A 19,947-nucleotide genomic window follows, 5' to 3' on the forward strand; every position below is an offset into this window, starting at 1 on the left:
ACTTGGATAAATGTGAACTAATACCAGGCGAATGAGAATAATATACACCTTTCCACACAGAGAGCCTTCCTTTTGTCTGCTTAGATAATTCAGAAGTTCCTCCAGAAAGAAATGAGCTAATGGTCCTAAAGAAGCATCTGTTTTACTACAAGCCAAAATATACTGACACATTTCTGAAACCCATAACAAAATAAGGTACACCATTAAGCGTAGAATTTATCTTCCAGACTTCAGTGCTTATAAACCATCTTTTCGTGAATTAGGGATACTGTCACTCCTGCTCAAGAAAGCAGAAACCTCCTGAGAATGTGGTTGTATAGTACAGACATCTCCTTTAAAATAGTCAGTGAGATTTTTAAAGCTATCCAGCTAAAATAATTACCTATAATACTTTAATGGATTTTTATGCCTCCATCAATACAGAACCGACTATTTTTTTTTAAGAACAAGATAAAAGCAATTATTTCAAGAGAATATCATGGTCTATTGCTCCTACAACATCAAATTTTCCAATCCTACCCCCTGTTTTGGACCTGAAGTCAGAAATATTTAAATTGTTACAAGGTGTTAAAAAAGTCTACACACCCCTCATCATATGTGTTTAAGCTGAATTTCTTCTGATTACACCAACAAACAGATACATATACATACATACACATACATGCAACTGTGCATACACATACAGTCTGTTTAATGTATGTAAGAACTTCAAAGAATTAAATTCAAAATTGAATGCTGAAATAGTAGCGGCCATTACAGAGTTGCCACAAACAGTTCAATAAAGCCTGTGAAGCTTGTATGCATGCTTTAGATAAGCAAATGTATTATCATTTAGTACCTAATCATTGAATATAATATTTTTAAGTGTTCATTCCAAAATATGTAAATGCTTATCATATAATGTGAAGGTGTCAAGAAAAAGCCTAATATTTTAAAGCAAACATTTCTTCTTAAATTTATAAATGATTGTGGGACTAGCATTAATGAATGTTCTAGATACATGGGACCATATTCAGCTGTAGAATAGGAACGTGAAGTCTGGCCCCCAAAATCAATGTAATCATCCCTCACCAAAATACATTAATACTGGCTCGTATGATAGTTCTATTTGTAGCTTTTTAAGGAACCTCCATACTGTTCTCCATAGTGGCTCTATCAATTTATATTCCCACCAACAGTGCAAGAGGGTTCCCTTTTCTCCACACCCTCTCCAGCATTTATTGTTTGTAGATTTTTTGACATGGCCATTCTGACTGGTGTGAGGTGATAACCTCATTGTAGTTTTGATTTGCATTTCTCTAATGATTAATGATGTTGAGCATTCTTACATGTGTTTGTTGGCAATCTGTATATCTTCATTGGAGAAATGTCTATTTAGGTCTTCTGCCCATTTTTGGATTGGGTTGTTTGTTTTTTTGATATTGAGCTGCATGAGCTGCTTGTAAAATTTGGAGATTAATCCTTTGTCTGTTGCTTCACTTGCAAATATTTTCTCCCATTCTGAGGGTTGTCTTTTAGGACAGGAATAATGATGCAGACATCGAGAATGGACTTGAGGACACAGGCAGGGGGAAGGGTAAGCTGAGATGAAGTGAGAGAGTGGCATGGACATATATACACTACCAAATGTAAAACAGATAGCTAGTGGGAAGCAGCCGCATAGTACAGGGAGATCAGCTTGGTGTTTTGTGACCACCTAGAGGGGTGGGATAGGGAGGGTGGGAGGGAGACGCAACAGGAAGAAGATATGGGGATATATGTATATGTATAGCTGATTCACTGTGTTATACAGCAGAAACTAACACACCATTGTAAAGCAATTATACTCCAATAAAGATGTTAAAAAATACTTTAATACATCTGAAAAACATAACTCCTGCCTTCACACATTACAGAAACTCAGTATAATTTAGCAGGACATCTAAGGAAAAATATTGCTCCAATCAGCTGTTTTGTTTGTATTCTTTTTGTTGTTGTTGCTTTTCTTGCCAAGTATCATCCTTCTGGCATGAGGCAAATACCTGAGGTCCAGAGAGTATCTTTAATACTTTTTAGGGAAAACTGCCATCATTTACTCAATACTCATGACTCTTAAACCAAGACCTTATGAAGCAGAATATTTTAGGTTCAAAAATGTGAAAAGCAATAGTAATAAAATGAATGAATACAATATGAAAAAATGAAAGAGATAAGATTTTAGTCCTTTTGTCTGAATTTTGACACTGAGAACTGTAGAATACTATACATGGAAACCAGCTTTAGTAGGAGTCATATTAAATAAAGCTGTGCCAGTATATTTTCATATTTGTCAGGGTTTGGAAGAATTTGCCTCCAAAATTCACTCTACCCTCTGATGTTCAATTTCACTGTGAATCTTTTTCACTGTTTGTAGGCAAACAGTGGCTAGAAATACCAGGAAGATGGTCAAAACATCCTAGGTGTTTTTGTACTTAGATCAACAGCAGAAAAATACAAACTATTTTGAGAGAATTCTAAAAGACTCAAAAAACCTTGCATCATTTTAAATACTATTTTTAAAGACAAAAATAATAAACATTGTATTTTCATTATTTTGCATCTGGACAAATTGTTTTTGAAATTCCCTGAATGAGAAAAAATTAAAGCAAATATGATTACTATAGAATCCAATCAAACATCTTGTATTTTTTTAGCAAGCTCAGTATGCTGCTGCATTTTTCTATCTCCCAACTTCATGACAATGACATTTCTGACCCAGCAGCCAAATTCATATTTTTTTCCAGATCCTGCCAGTCTCTTATAAACAGAGATCCTATACACTTCAAAGTGAACTCCACCCTTACAATGCACACAGAACGCCAAGAAGCTTAGTATCATACCTCAGAAGAACAAAATAAATGTGAAAAATCAATGCTGGCCAGCTCAGAATCTGAATTTGATTTTTGTTAATGCAGAATTTCATCAGAAAACTTCTGATTAGTGTCTGGTAAATTACTCCATCAAATACAAAGGCAGGAAAATTATAACAATTTCTCACATTTACCAGTAACAATTTCAGTTCCCACTTATTTTTGTCTGTGTGCCAAAAGTTAAGAAAATTCAAGCATGACACTGGCCAGGTTGTAATATTTTCCTTTGGGCTAAGCAGGAATGGAGAATAATGTCCAATAGTTCTGAACAAGTTCAGTAACTGTGTGTTGTAAAATAGCTTGGCAAAAATTCTGTGTACATAAGAAATAAATGTATATAATGTTTGTAGTTAGTGAATAAAGTATTTTCAAGTTGTGATAATTATACTGAGTAGATTTAATACATTCATTATCCTTTGTATGTGCGGTAATATGTAACAGATTTGATTTCTTTTTTATTTTCCTTTAAAAGCATTAAAAATAATATTAAAAATAAAAGCAGTCAATATTTTCCTACTGGTTAGCAAAACATATGTAATGGAAAGTCCTACCTTGTCTAAACACACTCACCTAACCATCCCTCAAAACTATATTGTGCTTCCTCCTTTATTTTTCTTCATACAAATGTCCAGTTTTCCTAAATTACCTTGATTCAGAAAAAGCATCTATGGAGAGCAAAGGTATCAAACTGCAGAAGAATATTCTGAGTAGTAAGCAGCAGCAGGTTACTTGGAACATAGACTGAGAAGTGCATGTAGCTGAGTATAGAACAGAGCATCTTAGAGCCATGGCATCAGAGCTATAACAACTGACAGACTGCAGTTTAAATCCAAGCCCCACCATCTGCTAGCTGGGGGACCTGGGGCAAGTGATTCTCTGCACTGAGCTTCATTTCACTCATCAATAAAAAAGAGAAAATAATAATTTCTTCAAAGTGCTAATGTGAGGATTGAATGATCTACTTCATGAATAAGGCAGAGCCAAACATTACATAAATGTTCAAAAACATCATTAGTATCATTGTGTGCATGGGGGGATTAAAGAAACCTTTGCTGCCCATATGATTCTGCCCCCATCCAAAGCTCTTTGAGGGGCATAAGAAGCCTATAGTCTCCTATCCCTGAGCCCTGGGCTGTTTTCAGAGTCCCCACAAGATCTCAGGGATTGCATAAGTGTTCTGGAAATTTGCCATCTGGCCATGGGCCCTGAGCAGGGAAAGCTATACAGGTGAAGGGTTAGAAATGGCCAATTAAGAGAACGAGTAGCTTCAGACATGTGAAACTAAACTCACTTCTTAGGAAAGGTGCAGCCATATTAGGTTGAAGAATAAAAATGTTGAACTTCAGAAGATAATAGATGACGGAGGAACAGCAGAAATTTTTCTTTCTGGTTTCCTTGGTAGCATCACTGACTGCTCTCTCTGGGCCTCCTCCCCCATGCTCTGAGGAAGAGTGCTCAGGGACAATTCCAGGTCAGGTGGCAGCAATGACCCACACTGACTCTCCATTTCCACCAGCTGCAAGGACATCTTATTTGATTCAGTCCCTCAACCCCATTTAGATACAAGCATTCCCTAACCTATCTTACCAACTCATTGAAGAAGCAGGGAGGAGAGAAAAGAGCAAGGGATCTTCACCAGCCCACCACCCATCTGAAGCATTGGGAAATTCTCTAAGCTCTTAAAAGATATCCAATGTTCTACTGACTCACACTATATCAACTGCTACAAACATGGTCCAAGTTGCCATCATTTACTGCCTGGATTATTGCAATAGCCTCCACCCCATGCTCTCCCTAAAGTTTATTCTCAAGAAAGCAACCAGAGAGATTATTTTAAAACTGCATCACATCATCTCTCACCTCTGCTTAAAACCCTCTCGTGGCTTCCCATTTCACTCAGAATAAAAGCCAAAATCCTTACAATGGCCTAGTGATGTGGCCCTTCTTAGTTTTTCTGCTTTTCTCTTCCATGCTCACTGAGATCCATGGATCCATCTACATCAACTTCTTTCTTAGCATATGCCAAACATGCTACAACCTCAGGACTCTGGGACTGGCTATCCCTTTTATCTAGAATGTTGTCCACTAAGATAACTGCATGACAAACTCCATCATTTTCTTCAAATCTTTGCCCAGTGAGGCTAATACTGATTACTTTATTTAAAATAGCAAATCCTTGCCCCCACCCCAAACTATTCCTCCCAATTTTCCATCTTGCTCTTTATTTTTTCACAGTATTAATCATTTTTTAGAATACCATATAATTTATTCATTATATTTAGCATCTACTCCCCTGAATAGATGTACAAGCTCTACAAGGGAATGGGCTCATTAAATAATCATTAAATGAATGAGTGAATAAAAAAGTTTTGATGCAAGGTATAGTGGAGATTGAAGTTCTTCATAAAGCCATCATTTCTCAATGTCAGATGACACTTTCCTACTGTCTCATACCATCAAGCTCCCTGTGTACACTTTTCACTGTGATGCCAGGACTGGTATTTTGTAAAATACACTCTCCAGACTCCATTATTGCCTGATTTTCTGTTAGGTTCTGTAATGGGAGTCATTAGAATGAACTCAGAGTGTAGAAGGAGAGAAATTCTGGTCAGTGGTATTCCAGCAGCAGCAAACCTCTACCTTCTTCAACACCCCCAGCACTAGCTTTCCATGCACACTCCAAGATAACAGTAGCAACTGTACTGTGCCCCTTTAATGATCAGATACCAACCACACTACATTCCCTCACCAGAAGGTCTATGACTTTCACAGAGTCCCAAGCACCAGCCCACTGAGGTCCTCTTCTGAGTTCTCAGAGTCTAGCAATATCTCCTCTTACTTTGTTGTATCCCAAGATTCCACAGCAAGTATGAATTTCTGCATTGTATCAAGACCTGATTTTTGCTCTTTCAGACTTCTAACATCTATGGAACCAAAACCTCTGCTTGAAATACCTAATGTGATTTACCTTTTCCTTACTGGACTTCTTGGATTCTGGTTTAGTTTAATTATGTCTTTGATCTCGAATACCATCTGAACCCCCAATCAATGGAAAATTGGGCATTAATAATCAACAGCATGCAATGTCATTGTGATTAAATTATCACCTTTTGTTACTTGGGATGAAAGGCCTACTGAAGGCAATACTTTGGGAAGTTGAATGGCAGCGGTACTTATTTATTGTGGGATTATTAATTACAATGACTGAGGAGGGGAGGTAGTAGTATTTCTAATAATATCTACACTAGAAAACATACACAGTGAAAATGATGAGCTTAGGCCTTTAAACTTTTATCACAAGTAATTATTGGAAGACCATCTGTCTTATAAGAGGGCCCTAAAATAACTTCTTATTTTAGGCAACCACAGAGCAGATACGACTAAAAATTACTCCTAAAATTTAACTGTGTGGGTTGCAGAATTACAACATCGGTTATGTTCACAGTTCATTGAAAGAGGAAGACAGTTTCCCTTGAGGAAGAACCTTGCAACACAACCACAAGTACACATTGTAAGTATTCCTTCAAGCCTTTCCCCAGAGGACCTGTGGCCTTTCACTAGAAAGAATGTGCACTGTCAAAAGAGAAAATCCCAAATATTCTGAGGATTACAATTGAACAAGTAATGATGATTATGACAGGAAGAGCACGGATAGGTAAAATCAATAAAGAAATAAAAGTTATGAACCAAATAGAAATTCAATAGTTAAAAAGTATAATAAACAAAATGAAAAATTAACTAGAAGGGTCAGCAGTATGTTTGAGCTGGCAGAACACAGAATTAGTGAACTTACTGAGTGCAATAGGGATTAAGTAACCTAAAGAACATAGAAACAAAAAAAGTGAAGAAAAATAAAAGTCTCAGAAAAAAAGTGAGATAACATGAAGCACACCTACATACACATTATGGGAGTACCAGAAGGAGAGAAGAGAAAGAAATAGGTCCAAAAAATATTTTTGAAGAAATAATGATTTAAAACTTCCCAAGTTTATTTACTAATTTATTGAAAAATAAATTAATTAGAGATCAGTGAACTGCAAGTAGTACAAACAAAAGAAAATCCACATGCAGACACCGCAAAGTGAAAATATTGAAAGCCACAGATAAAGAGAAAATTTTGAAAACAAGAAATGACTCAATATGGAAAAATATCTTTCATGTATGTAATAACCAAAATAGACTTTACGTCAAAAATTGTTACAATAGACAAAGAAGGATTTTATATATTGATAAAAGGCTCAACTCATCAAGAAGATATAATAATTATAAACATATAAGCACCTAAAAACAAAGCCCGAAAATATATGAATTAAAAACTGACAGAAATGAAGGGAGAAATAAACAGTTCTATAGCAATAGTTGGATACTTTAATACCTTACTTTCAATAATAAACAGAATATCTAGACAAATAATCAATAAAGAAATAAAGAACTTGAAAAACACTATAAACCAACTAGACCTAACATACATGTACAGAACCCTCCACCCAACAGTGGTAGAATAGATATTCTTCTCAAGTTTACATAGAACATTCTCCAGGAAAGGCCTTAAATTATGCCACAAAATAAGTCTCAAAATTTAAAGGGACTGAACTCATACAAATCATCTTCTCCAACCTCAGTGGAATGAAGCTAGAAATCAACAAGAGTAGGAAAACTGGAAAATTCACAAATATGTGAAAATTAAACAACATGTTCTTAAACAACCAAAAGATTAAGAAGAAATCACAAGGGAAATTAGAAAATACCTGAGATGAATGAAAACAAAAACAAATTTCAAAATTTATGGGGTACAGTGAAGGCAGTACTCAGACGGAAATTTATAGCTATAAATGCCTACATTAAAAAAGAGGAAATATTTCAAATTAATTACCCAACTTTACACATTGAGGAACTATTAAAATAAGAGCAAACTAAACCCAAAATTACCAGGAGGAAAGAAATGATAAAGATTAGAGTGGAAATAAATGAAATGGAGAATAGAGAAACAACAGAGAGAATCAACAAAACCAAAAGTTTGTTGTTTGAAATAATCAATAAATTTGACAAAACTTTTAGCTAGACTGCCAAGGAAAAAAGAGAGACGATGCAAATAAGTAAGATTAGAATGAAGGCAGGGACATAACTACTGACCTTACAGAAATAAAAAGGATTATAAGAGAACACTATGAACAATTGCACATCAACAAATTTGATAATCTAGTTAAAATGAAAAATTCCTGGAAATACACAAATTACCTAAAATTATTCGAGAATAAATAGAAAATCTCAACATACCCCCGGAGGAAGATGGCGGAAGAGTAAGACGCGGAGTAAGACCTTCCTCCCCACAGATACATCAGAAATTCATCTACACGTGGAACAACTCCTACAGAACACCTACTGAACGCTGACAGAAGACCTCAGACCCCCCAAAAGGCAAGAAACTCCCCACATACCTGGGTAGGACAAAAGAAAAAAGAATAAACAGACAAAAGGATAGGGACGGGACCTGTACCAGTGGGAGGGAGCCGTGAAGGAGGAAAGGTTTCCACACACTAGAAGCCCCTTCGCGGGCGGAGATTGCAGGTGGCAGAGGGGGAAAGCTTCGGAGTAGCGGAGGAGAGCACAGCAACAGGGGTGTGGAGGGCAAAGCGGAGAGATTCCGACACAGAGGATCGGTGCCCTCAGGCACTCACCAGCCCGAGAGGCTTGTCTGCTCGGACGCCGGGGCGGGCGGGGCTGGGAGCTGAGGCTCGGGTATTGGGTTTCAGTCGGAGCGCAGGGAGAGGACTGGGGCTGGCGGCAGGAAGAGAGCCTGAAGGGGTTAGTGCACCACGGCTAGCCCGGAGGGAGTCCGGGGAAAAAGTCTGGAGCTGCCGAAGAGGCAAGAGACTTTTTCTTCCCTTTTGTTTCCTGGTGCGCGAGGAGAGGGCATTAAGAGAGCTGCTTAAAGAAGCACCAGAGACGGGCGCGAGCCGCGGCTAAAGGCGCGGACCCCGGAGACGGGCGTGGGACGCTGGGGCTGCTGCTGGCGCCGCCACAAGGCCTGTGTGCGAGCGCAGATCACTGTCCACCCCGCCTTCCGGAGAGCCTGTGCACCCTGCCACTGCCGGGGTCCCGGGACCCAGGGACGGCTTCCACGGGAAAGCGCACGGAGCGCCTCGGGCTGGTGCAACGTCACGCCGGCCTCTGCCACCGCAGGCCCGCCCCACACTGCGCGCCCCTCCCTCCCCTCTGCCTGAGTGAGCCAGAGCCCCCGAATCAGCGGCTCCTTTAAACCCGTCCTGTCTGAGCGAAGAACGGATGCCCTCCGGCGACCTACGCGCAGAGGCAGGGCCAGGTCCAAAGCTGAGACCCGGGAGCTGTGAGAGCAGAGAAGAGACAGGGAAATCTCTCTGTGCAGCCTCGGAGGCAGCGGATTAAAGCTCCACGGTCCACTTGATGTGCCCTGCATCTGTGGAGTGCATGAATGGACAGCGAATCATCCCAAATTGAGGAGGGGGACTTTGAGGACAAGATTTAAGACTTTTCCCCCTTTTCCTCTTTTTACAACGAATTGTCCCAAATTAAGGAGGTGGACTTTGAGAGCAAGATTCCAGACCTTTCCCCCTTTTCCTCTTTTTACAACGAATTATCCCAAATTGAGGATGTGGACTTTGAGAGCAAGATTTTCGATTTTTCCCCCTGCTCTCTTTTTGTGAATGTGTATGTGTATGCTTCTGTGTGAGATTTTCTCTGTATAGCTTTGCTTCCACCATATGTCCCAGGGTTCTATCTCTCCGTTTTTTTTTCAATAATTACTTTTTAATTTTAATAACGCTACTATATTTTATAATTTATTCTATTTTACTTTACCTGCTCTTTCCTTTTTTCCTACCTTCTTTTCCTCCCTCCCTCCCTCTGCCCCTCCTTTCCTTCTTTCTCTCTTTCTTTCCTTCCTCCCTCCCTCCCTTCTTCCTTTCACTCTTTCCTTTTCTTTCCTTCCTCCCTCCCTCCCTCCTGTCTTTCTTTCTTTCTTTCTGTCCTTCCTCCTTCCCTCCCTCGCTTCTTCCATTCACTCTTTTTTTTCTTTCCTCCCTCCCTCCCTGCTTTCTTTCTTTCTTTCCGTCCTTCCTCCCTCCCTCCTTCCTTTCTTTTTCTTCCTTCCTTCCTTTCTTTCCTTCTTCCTTTCTTTCTCCCTCTCTTTCTTTCTTCTACTAATTTTTTCTTTCTACTTTTTCTCCCTTTTATTCTGAGCCGGGTAGATGAAAGGCTCTTGGTGCTGCAGCCAGGAGTCAGTGCTGTGCCTCTGAAGTGGGAGAGCCAACTTCAGGACACGGGTCCACAAGAGAACTCCCAGCTCCACATAATATCAAGTGGCGAAAATCTCCCAGAGATCTCCATCTCAACACAAGCACCCAGCTTCACTCAACGACCAGCAAGCTACAGTGCTGGTCACACTATGCCAAGCAACTAGCAAGGAAGGAACACAACCCCACCCATTAGCAGAGAGGCTGCCTAAAAACATGATAAGGCCACAGGCACCGCAAAACACACCACCAGACGTGGACCTGTCCACCAGAAAGACAAGATCGAGCCTCAACCACCAGAACACAGGCACTAGTCCCCCCACCAGGAAGCCTACATAACCTACTAAAACAACCTTAGCCACTGGGGACAGACACCAAGAACAACGGGAACTACGAACCTGCAGCCTGCAAAAAGGAGACCCCAAACACAGTAAGATAAGCAAAATGAGAAGAGAGAAAAACACACAGCAGGTGAAGGAGCAAGATAAAAACCCACCAGACCTAACAAATGAAGAGGTAATAGGCAGTCTACCTGAAAAAGAATTCAGAATAATGATAGTAAAGATGATCCAAGATTCTGTTTCCAAGATCCAAAATCTTGGAAATAGAATAGACAAAATGCAAGAAACAGTTAACAAGGACCTAGAAGAACTAAAGATGAATCAAGAATCAATTAAAAACACAATAAATGAAATAAAAAATACTCTAGATGGGATCAATAGCATAATAACTGAGGCAGAAGAACGGATAACTGAGGTGGAAGATAAAATAGTGGAAATAACTGATGCAGAGCAAAATAAAGAAAAAAGAATGAAAAGAACAGAGGAGAGTCTCAGAGACCTCTGGGACAAAATTAAATGCACCAACATTCGAATTATAAGGGTTCCAGAAGAAGAAGAGAAAAAGAAAGGGACTGAGAAACTATTTGAAGAGATTATAGTTGAAAACTTCCCTAATAAGGAAAAGGAAATAGTTAATCAAGTCCAGGAGGCACAGAGAGTCCCATACAGAATAAATCCAAGGAGAAATATGCCAAGACACATATTAATCAAACTGTCAAAAATTAAACACAAAGCAATCATATTAAAAGCAGCAAGGGAAAAACAACAAATAACACTCAAGGGAATCCCCATCAGGTTAACAGCTGATCTCTCAGCAGAAACTCTACAAGCCAGAAGGGAGTGGCAGGACATAATTAAAGTGATGAAGGAGAGAAACCTGCAACCAAGATTACTCTACCCAGCAAGGATCTCATTCAGATTTGATGGAGAAATTAAAACGTTTACAGACAAGGAAAAGCTGAGAGAGTTCAGCACCACCAAACCAGCTTTACAACAAATGCTAAAGGAATTTTTCTAGGCAAGAAACACAACAGAAGGAATACACCTACAATAACAAACCCAAAGCAAATAAGGAAATGGGAATAGGAACATACATCTCAATAATTACCTTAAATGTAAATGGACTAAATACTCCCACCAAAAGACACAGATTGGCTGAATGGATACAAAAACAAGACCCATATATATGCTGTCTACAAGAGACCCACTTCAGACCTAGAGACACATACAGATTAAAAGTAAGAGGATGGAAAATGATATTCCATGCAAATGGAAATCAAAAGAAAGCTGGAGTAGCAATACTTATATCAGACAAAATAGACTTTAAAATAAAGACTATTAGAAGACAAAAAGAAGGACACTACATAATGATAAAGGGATCATTCCAAGAAGAAGATATAACAATTGTAAATATTTATGCACCCAACATAGGAGCACCTCAATACATAAGGCAAATACTAACAGCCATAAAAGGGGAAATCGACAGTAACACATTCATAGTAGGAGACTTTAACACGCCACTTTCACCAATGGACAGATCATCCAAAATGAAAATAAATAAGGAAACACAAGCTTTAAATGATACATTAAACAAGATGGACTTAATTGATATTTATAGGACATTCCATCCAAAAACAACAGAATACACATTTTTCTCAAGTGCTCATGGAACATTCTCCAGGATAGATCATATCTTGGGTCACAAATCAAGCCTTGGTCAATTTAAGAAAATTGAAATTGTATCAAGTATCTTTTCCGACCACAATGCTATGAGACTAGACATCAATTACAGGAAAAGATCTGTAAAAAATACAAACACATGGAGGCTAAACAATACACTACTCAATAACGAAGTGATCACTGAAGAAATCAAAGAGGAAATAAAAAAATACCTAGAAACAAATGACAATGGAGACACGACGACCCAAAACCTATGGGCTGCAGCAAAAGCAATTCTAAGGGGAAGTTTATAGCAATACAATCCCACCTTAAGAAACAGGAAACATCTCGAGTAAACAACCTGACCCTGCACCTAAAGCAATTAGAGAAAGAAGAACAAAAAAACGCCAAATTTAGCAGAAGGAAAGAAATCATAAAGATCAGATCAGAAATAAATGAAAAAGAAATGAAGGAAATGATAGCAAAGATCAATAAAACTAAAAGCTGGTTCTTTGAGAAGATAAACAAAATTGACAAACCATTAGCCAGACTCATCAAGAAAAAAAGAGAGAAGACTCAAATCAATAGAATTAGAAATGAAAAAGAAGAAGTAACAACTGACACTGCAGAAATACAAAAGATCACGAGAGATTACTACAAGCAACTCTATGCCAATAAAATGGACAAACTGGAACAAATGGACAAATTCTTAGAAATGCACAACCTGCCAAGACTGAATCAGGAAGAAATAGAAAATATGAATAGACCAATCACAAGCACTGAAATTGAAACTGTGATTAAAAATCTTCCAACAAACAAAAGCCCAGGACCAGATGGCTTCACAGGCGAATTCTATCAAACATTGAGAGAAGAGCTAACACCTATCCTTCTCAAACTGTTCCAAAATATAGCAGAGAGAGGAGCACTCCCAAACTCATTCTACGAGGCCACCATCACCTTGATACCAAAACCAGGCAAGGATGTCACAAAGAAAGAATACTACAGGCCAATATCACTGATGAACATAGATGCAAAAATCCTCAACAAAATACTAGCAAACAGAATCCAACAGCACATTAAAAGGATCATACACCATGATCAAGTGGGGTTTATTCCAGGAATGCAAGGATTCTTCAATATACGCAAATCAATCAATGTGATACACCATATTAACAAATTGAAGGAGAAAAGCCATATGATCATCTCAATAGATGCAGAGAAAGCTTTCGACAAAATTCAACACCCATTTATGATAAAAACCCTGCAGAAAGTAGGCCTAGAGGGAACTTTCCTCAACATAATAAAGGCCATATATGACAAACTCACAGCCAACATTGTCCTCAGTGGTGAAAAACTGAAACCATTTCCACTAAGATCAGGAACAAGACAAGGCTGCCCACTCTCACCACTCTTATTCAACCTAGTTTTGGAAGTTTTAGCCACAGCAATCAGAGAAGAAAAGGAAATAAAAGGAATCCAAATTGGAAAAGAAGAAGTAAAGCTGTCACTGTTTGCAGATGACATGATACTATACATAGAGAATCCTAAAGATGCTACCAGAAAACTACTAGAGCTAATCAATGAATTTGGTAAAGTAGCAGGATACAAAATTAATGCACAGAAATCTCTGGCATTCCTGTACACTAATGATGAAAAATCTGAAAATGAAATCAAGAAAACACTCCCATTTACCATTGCAACAAAAAGAATAAAATATCTAGGAATAAACCTACCTAAGGAGACAAAAGACCTGTATGCAGAAAATTATAAGACACTGATGAAAGAAATTAAAGATGATACAAATAGATGGAGAGATATACCATGCTCCTGGATTGGAAGAATCAATATTGTGAAAATGACTCTACTACCCAAAGCAATCTACAGATTCAATGCAATCCCTATCAAACTACCACTGGCATTTTTCACAGAACTAGAACAAAAAATTTCAGAATTTGTTTGGAAAAACAAAAGACCCCGAATAGCCAAAGCAATCTTGAGAACGAAAAACGGAGCTGGAGGAATCAGGCTCCCTGACTTCAGACTATACTACAAAGCTACAGTAATCAAGACAGTGTGGTACTGGCACAAAAACAGAAAGATAGATCAATGGAACAGGATAGAAAGCCCAGAGATAAACCCACGCACATATGGTCAACTTATCTTTGATAAAGGAGGCAGGAATGTACAGTGGAGAAAGGACAGCCTCTTCAGTAAGTGGTGCTGGGAAAACTGGATAGGGACATGTAAATGTATGAGATTAGATCATTTCCTAACACCATACACAAAAATAAGCTCAAAATGTATTAAAGACCTAAATGTAAGGCCAGAAACTATCAAACTCTTAGAATAAAACATAGGCAGAACACTCTACGACATAAATCACAGCAAGATCCTTTTTGAGCCACCTCCTAGAGAAATGGAAATAAAAACAAAGATAAACAAATGGGACCTAATGAAACTTCAAAGCTTTTGCACAGCAAAGGAAACCATAAACCAGACCAAAATACAACCCTCAGAATGGGAGAAAATATTTGCAAATGAAGCAACTGACAAAGGATTAATCTCCAAAATTTATGAACATCTCATGCAGCTCAATAGCAAAAAAACAAATAACCCAATCCAAAAATGGGCAGAAGACTTAAATAGGCATTTCTCCAAAGATGATATACAGACTGCCAACAAACACATGAAAGAATGCTCAACATCATTAATCATTAGAGAAATGCAAATCAAAACTACAATGAGATATGATCTCACACCAGTCAGAATGGCCATCATCAAGAAATCTAGAAACAATAAATGCTGGAGAGGGTGTGGAGAAAAGGGAACACTCTTGCACTGCTGGTGGGAATTTGAATTGGTACAGCCACTATGGAGAACAGTATGGAGGTTCCTTAAAAAACTAAAAATAGAACTACCATATGACCCAGCAATCCCACTACTAGGCATATACCCTGAGAAAACCATAATTCAAAAAGAGACATGTACCAAAATGTTCATTGCATCTCTATTCACAATAGCCCAGAGGTGGAAACAACCTAAGTGTCCATCATCGGATGAATGGATAAAGAAGATGTGGCACATATATACAATGGAATATTACTCAGCCATAAAAAGAAATGAAACTGAGCTATTTGTAATGAGGTGGATAGACCTAGAGTCTGTCATACAGAGTGAAGTAAGTCAGAAAGAGAAAGACAAATACCATATGCTAACACATATATATGGAATTAAAACAAAATGTCATGAAGAACCTAGGGGTAAAACGGGAATAAAGACACAGACCTACTTGAGAATGGACTTGAGGATATGGGGAGGGGGAAGTGTAAGCTGTGACAAAGCGAAAGAGAGGCATGGACATATATACACTACCAAACGTGAGGTAGATAGATAGTGGGAAGCAGCTGCAGAGCACAGGGAGATCAGCTCGGTGCTTTGTGACCGCCTGGAGGGGTGGGATGGGGAGGGTGGGAGGGAGGGAGATGCATGAGGGAAGGGATGTGGGAACAGATGTATATGTATGACTGATTCACTTTGTTATAAAGCAGAAACTAATAAAAAAAAATCAATTACTTTTGATAGGAAAAGAATAAATGAAATAAATAGAGCTTATACTTATCTTAGGGTCTCTTAAGAACAAAAGGTTAATTAGTATCATTAAAATTAGCTGTAATATGTGTTAAGTCCTTGCACTGTACACATTTGTAAGTAGAGTATGTTTAGTAAAAAAGTAAAAAAAAAAAAAATCTCAACATACCTATAACAAACAAAAGATAGAATCAGTTTAAAAACAAACAAAAAATTCAACAAAGAAAAGACTAGGACCAGATGGCCTCACTGGTAAACTCTACCAAGTATTTAAAGAATAATAGCATTTTATCTTAATCTCTTACAAAAAATAGAAAAGGAAGGACTATTTCTTAGCTCATCCTATGAGGCCAGCAATAAACTGATATCAAAGCCAGAAAAGACACCACAAGAAAATTACAGACTAATGTACCTTATGATTATAGACACAATATCCTCAATAGAATCCTAGCAAACTGAATCCAGCAGCATATTAATGAAGCAAGTGAAAACTTTGTACACTGAAAACTACAACACATTGCTTAAAGAAGTTAAAAGCAAACAAATAAATGAAAAGACATTCTATGTTCATGGCTTGAAAAACATAATATTAACATAATACATCCAAAGCAATATGAAGAGTCAATGCAATCCCCACCAAAATTATAAACAGCCTTCCTTTGAAGAAATGACAAAGTCAATCCTCAAATCCGTATGGAATTGCAGGGGACTCACATTGATGAAACAATCTTGAAAAAGAACAAAGTTGGAGGGCCCCAATCGCACTTCTCAATTTCAAAACTTAGTGCAAGTCAATAGTTACCAAACAAGTGTGGTACTGCCCTAAGAATAGATATCTTCTCGGACCAATGGGATAGAATTAAAAGTCCGGAAATAAACTCATACATCTATGGCCAGTTGATTTTTGACAAGAATGTTAAGACAAATCAATGAGGAAAGAATAGCCTCGTTAACAAATAGAGCTGGGATAACTGGATTTCCATGCTCAAAAGAATGAAGTTGAACCCTTACCTCACACCATACACAAAAATTAAATCAAAATGAATCAATAACCCAAATATAAGCACTAAAAGCATAAAACTCTTAGAAGAAAACATAGAGGTAAATCTTCATAACACTGGAATTAGCAAAGATTTCTTAGATATGACACCAAACACATGAGCAATAAAGGAACAAAATAGATAAAATGAACTTCAGCAAAATTAAATACTTTTGTGCATCAAAGGACATTATCAAGAAAGTGAAAAGACACCTAGAGACTGTCATATAGAGTGAAGTAAGTCAGAAAGAGAAAAACAAATATCGTATATTAACGCATATATGTGGAATCTAGAAAAATGGTACAGATGAACCGGTTTGCAAGGCAGAAATAGAGACACAGATGTAGAGCACAAATGTGTAGACATCAAGCGGGGAAAGAAGGGGGTGGTAGTGGTGGCGGTGGTGGTGGGATGAATTGGGAGATTGGGATTGACATATACATACAAATATGTATAAAATTAGTAACTAATAAGAACCTGCTATATAAAAAAATAAAATAAAATAAAATTCAAATATAAAAAAAGAAAGTGAAAAGACAACTTACAGAATGGGGGAAATATTTGCAAATTATATGTCTGATAAGGGTTTAATATCCAGAATATATAAAGAACTCCTATAACTCAACAAAAAGACAACACAGTTTATAAATGGATAAAGGGTTTGAATAGACATTTCCCAAAAAAAGATATAAAAGTGGGCAAAAAGTGTATGAAAAGATGTTCAACATCACTAATCATTAGGGAAATGCAAATCAAAACCACAATGAGATACCACTTCACAACCACTAGGATGGTGTAGATGCAAATAATAAACAATCTATAATAGGAATAGAAGAGTTTTATTCAAGCCAATACTCACTTGAATTGTGTTCTGCCACACTACCAAATAGGGGAGGCTTAGATAAGCAAAAAATTCAAAGTTACATAAATTGTTTGTTAAGAACTAGGATTGGAGCTGGCAAGAAGTAAAGGTGCTTGTTAAGCAGGTATTGGTTGTGGTCCAAAATAGTTACACCATTACAGGGGTAAGCTTGAGACCATAACGTTGCAGCTGGCAGATGCTAGCAGATATTTTTTGAAAATGGCTGGTAGTGTCCTTGAGTTTGATACAGTTCAGAAAATTCAAGTTCTCAGTGATGCAAGAATGTGTCTGCAACAACATCCACAATGGCCACTCATTTTGAATGTCTGAACCATAGAGATTTTTAAATGCATTCTTTTCTTTAATGGTTAAAGCAGATGTACAATGCACGTTTGACAAGCCATAAGACAGGCTGTCCCAGTTAGCATAAAGTTCAAGCCATACCATGTATAAGCCAGAATGACTTCCCCATACCTCAATATGTGAAAATTTCTTCCATCAATGGAAACAATAAAAAACAATAGCAATAGACAATAGCACATTTTGGCAAGAATGTGGATAAACTGAAATTGAATTAAGAGTAAAATGGTGCAGCTGTGGTGGAAGACATTATGGCAATTCCTCAAAATGTTAAATATAGAGTTACCATATTTAGGTATGGTAAATACCTAAATATGGTATTCCAGCCATTCCACTTCTAGGTATCTACCCAAAAGAAATGAAAACATATGTCCCCACAAAACCTGTATATAGATATTCATAGCAGCATTATTCATAATAATCAAAAAGTGGAAACAACCCAAATGCCTTTTGGCTGATTAATAAACAAAACATGGTATTTCAATAAAGTCAAATATTATTTGGTAATCTATAAAATGAAGTGAAATATTGATTTGTGCTACAAACAGGGGCAAACCTCAAAATCATTATGCTAAGTGAAAAAAGCCAGTCACAAAACACTACATATTGTATAATGCTAGTTATATGAAATGAACAGAATAGATAAATCTATAGAGAAAGAAAGTAGATTGTCTGTTGCCTGGTTGCCTAGTGCTAAATGGGAGAGGAAGGGATGGAAATGGTTAGCAATTGCTAATAGGTACAGGTTTCTTTTGGGAATGATGAGAATGTTCTAAAATTAGGTTATTGGGTTGGTCACACAATTCTGTAAATATACTAAAAAGCAATGTACTGTACACTTTAAATAGGTATAAATTATACATCAATAAAACTGCTTTAAAAACTGAAAAGGGGGCTTCCCTGGTGGCGCAGTGGTTGAGAGTCCACCTGCCAATGCAGGGGACACAGGTTCGTGCCCCGGTCCGGGAAGATCCCACATGCCGTGGAGCAGCTGGGCCTGTGAGCCATGGCCACTGAGCCTGCGCGTCCGGAGCCTGTGCTCCGCAACGGGAGAGGCCACAACAGTGAGAGGCCCGCGTACCGCAAAAAAAAAAAAAAAAAAAAAAAAAAAAACTGAAAAGGATAGGGATTTCATGGACAAAAAGTCTAATGGGAAAATCAATATTTATATCATTAAAAGATATTTTATATTTATATTTATATCCTTAAAAATCCATCAAATCAGCCACAAAAACAGTTGATTGAACAGGTCTCAACAGGCAACTTACAAAACAGTGGAAGGATTGGTTCCTCTTTTACAAATGCAACTGACTTTTTTATAATGTTTGCTCTATTATGGCCATAACCCTGTGTGATACTGTGATTTATAATAAATATATACCTGGTCTTCATTCCCGTTTCTGGCACAGAGCTCCTAAAACCCTTGGAATTTCCAAAGTGATGAGACTGAAAAAAGTTATTTTGTTATGTTAATCAGCTATCTTTTGGACCCCACCTAAGGATGGGAGCTGGTTGCCAGAACTAACCAGGTAATAAAAGCATTGGAACTTTGAGTCCCACCTCCTTATCGCCTGGGAGTGGGGAAGGGCTGGAGGTTGAATCAATTGCCAATAGCCAAAGATTTCATCAATCATGCTTATGTAATGAATTCTCCATAAAAAGCCCAAAAGGAGCTTCTGGTTGGTGAACATGTGGAGGTGCTGGGAGAGTAGTACCTGGAGAGAACATGGAAGCTCCCTGCCCTTTCTCCATACATTCCGTATGCATCTCTTTCATCTGGCTGTTCCTGAGTTATATCCTTTTATAATAAACTGGGGACCTAGTAAGTAAAAAGTTTCTCTGAGTTCTGTGAGCTGCTCAAGCAAATTAATCAAAACCAAGGGAGGAGGTCATGGGAATTTCTCATTTATAGCTAGTCAGTTAGAAGGACAGGAAACA

The sequence above is a fragment of the Hyperoodon ampullatus genome, assembly GCF_949752795.1.
Source record: "Hyperoodon ampullatus genome assembly, chromosome: 1".
Classification (NCBI taxonomy): Eukaryota; Metazoa; Chordata; class Mammalia; order Artiodactyla; family Ziphiidae; genus Hyperoodon; species Hyperoodon ampullatus.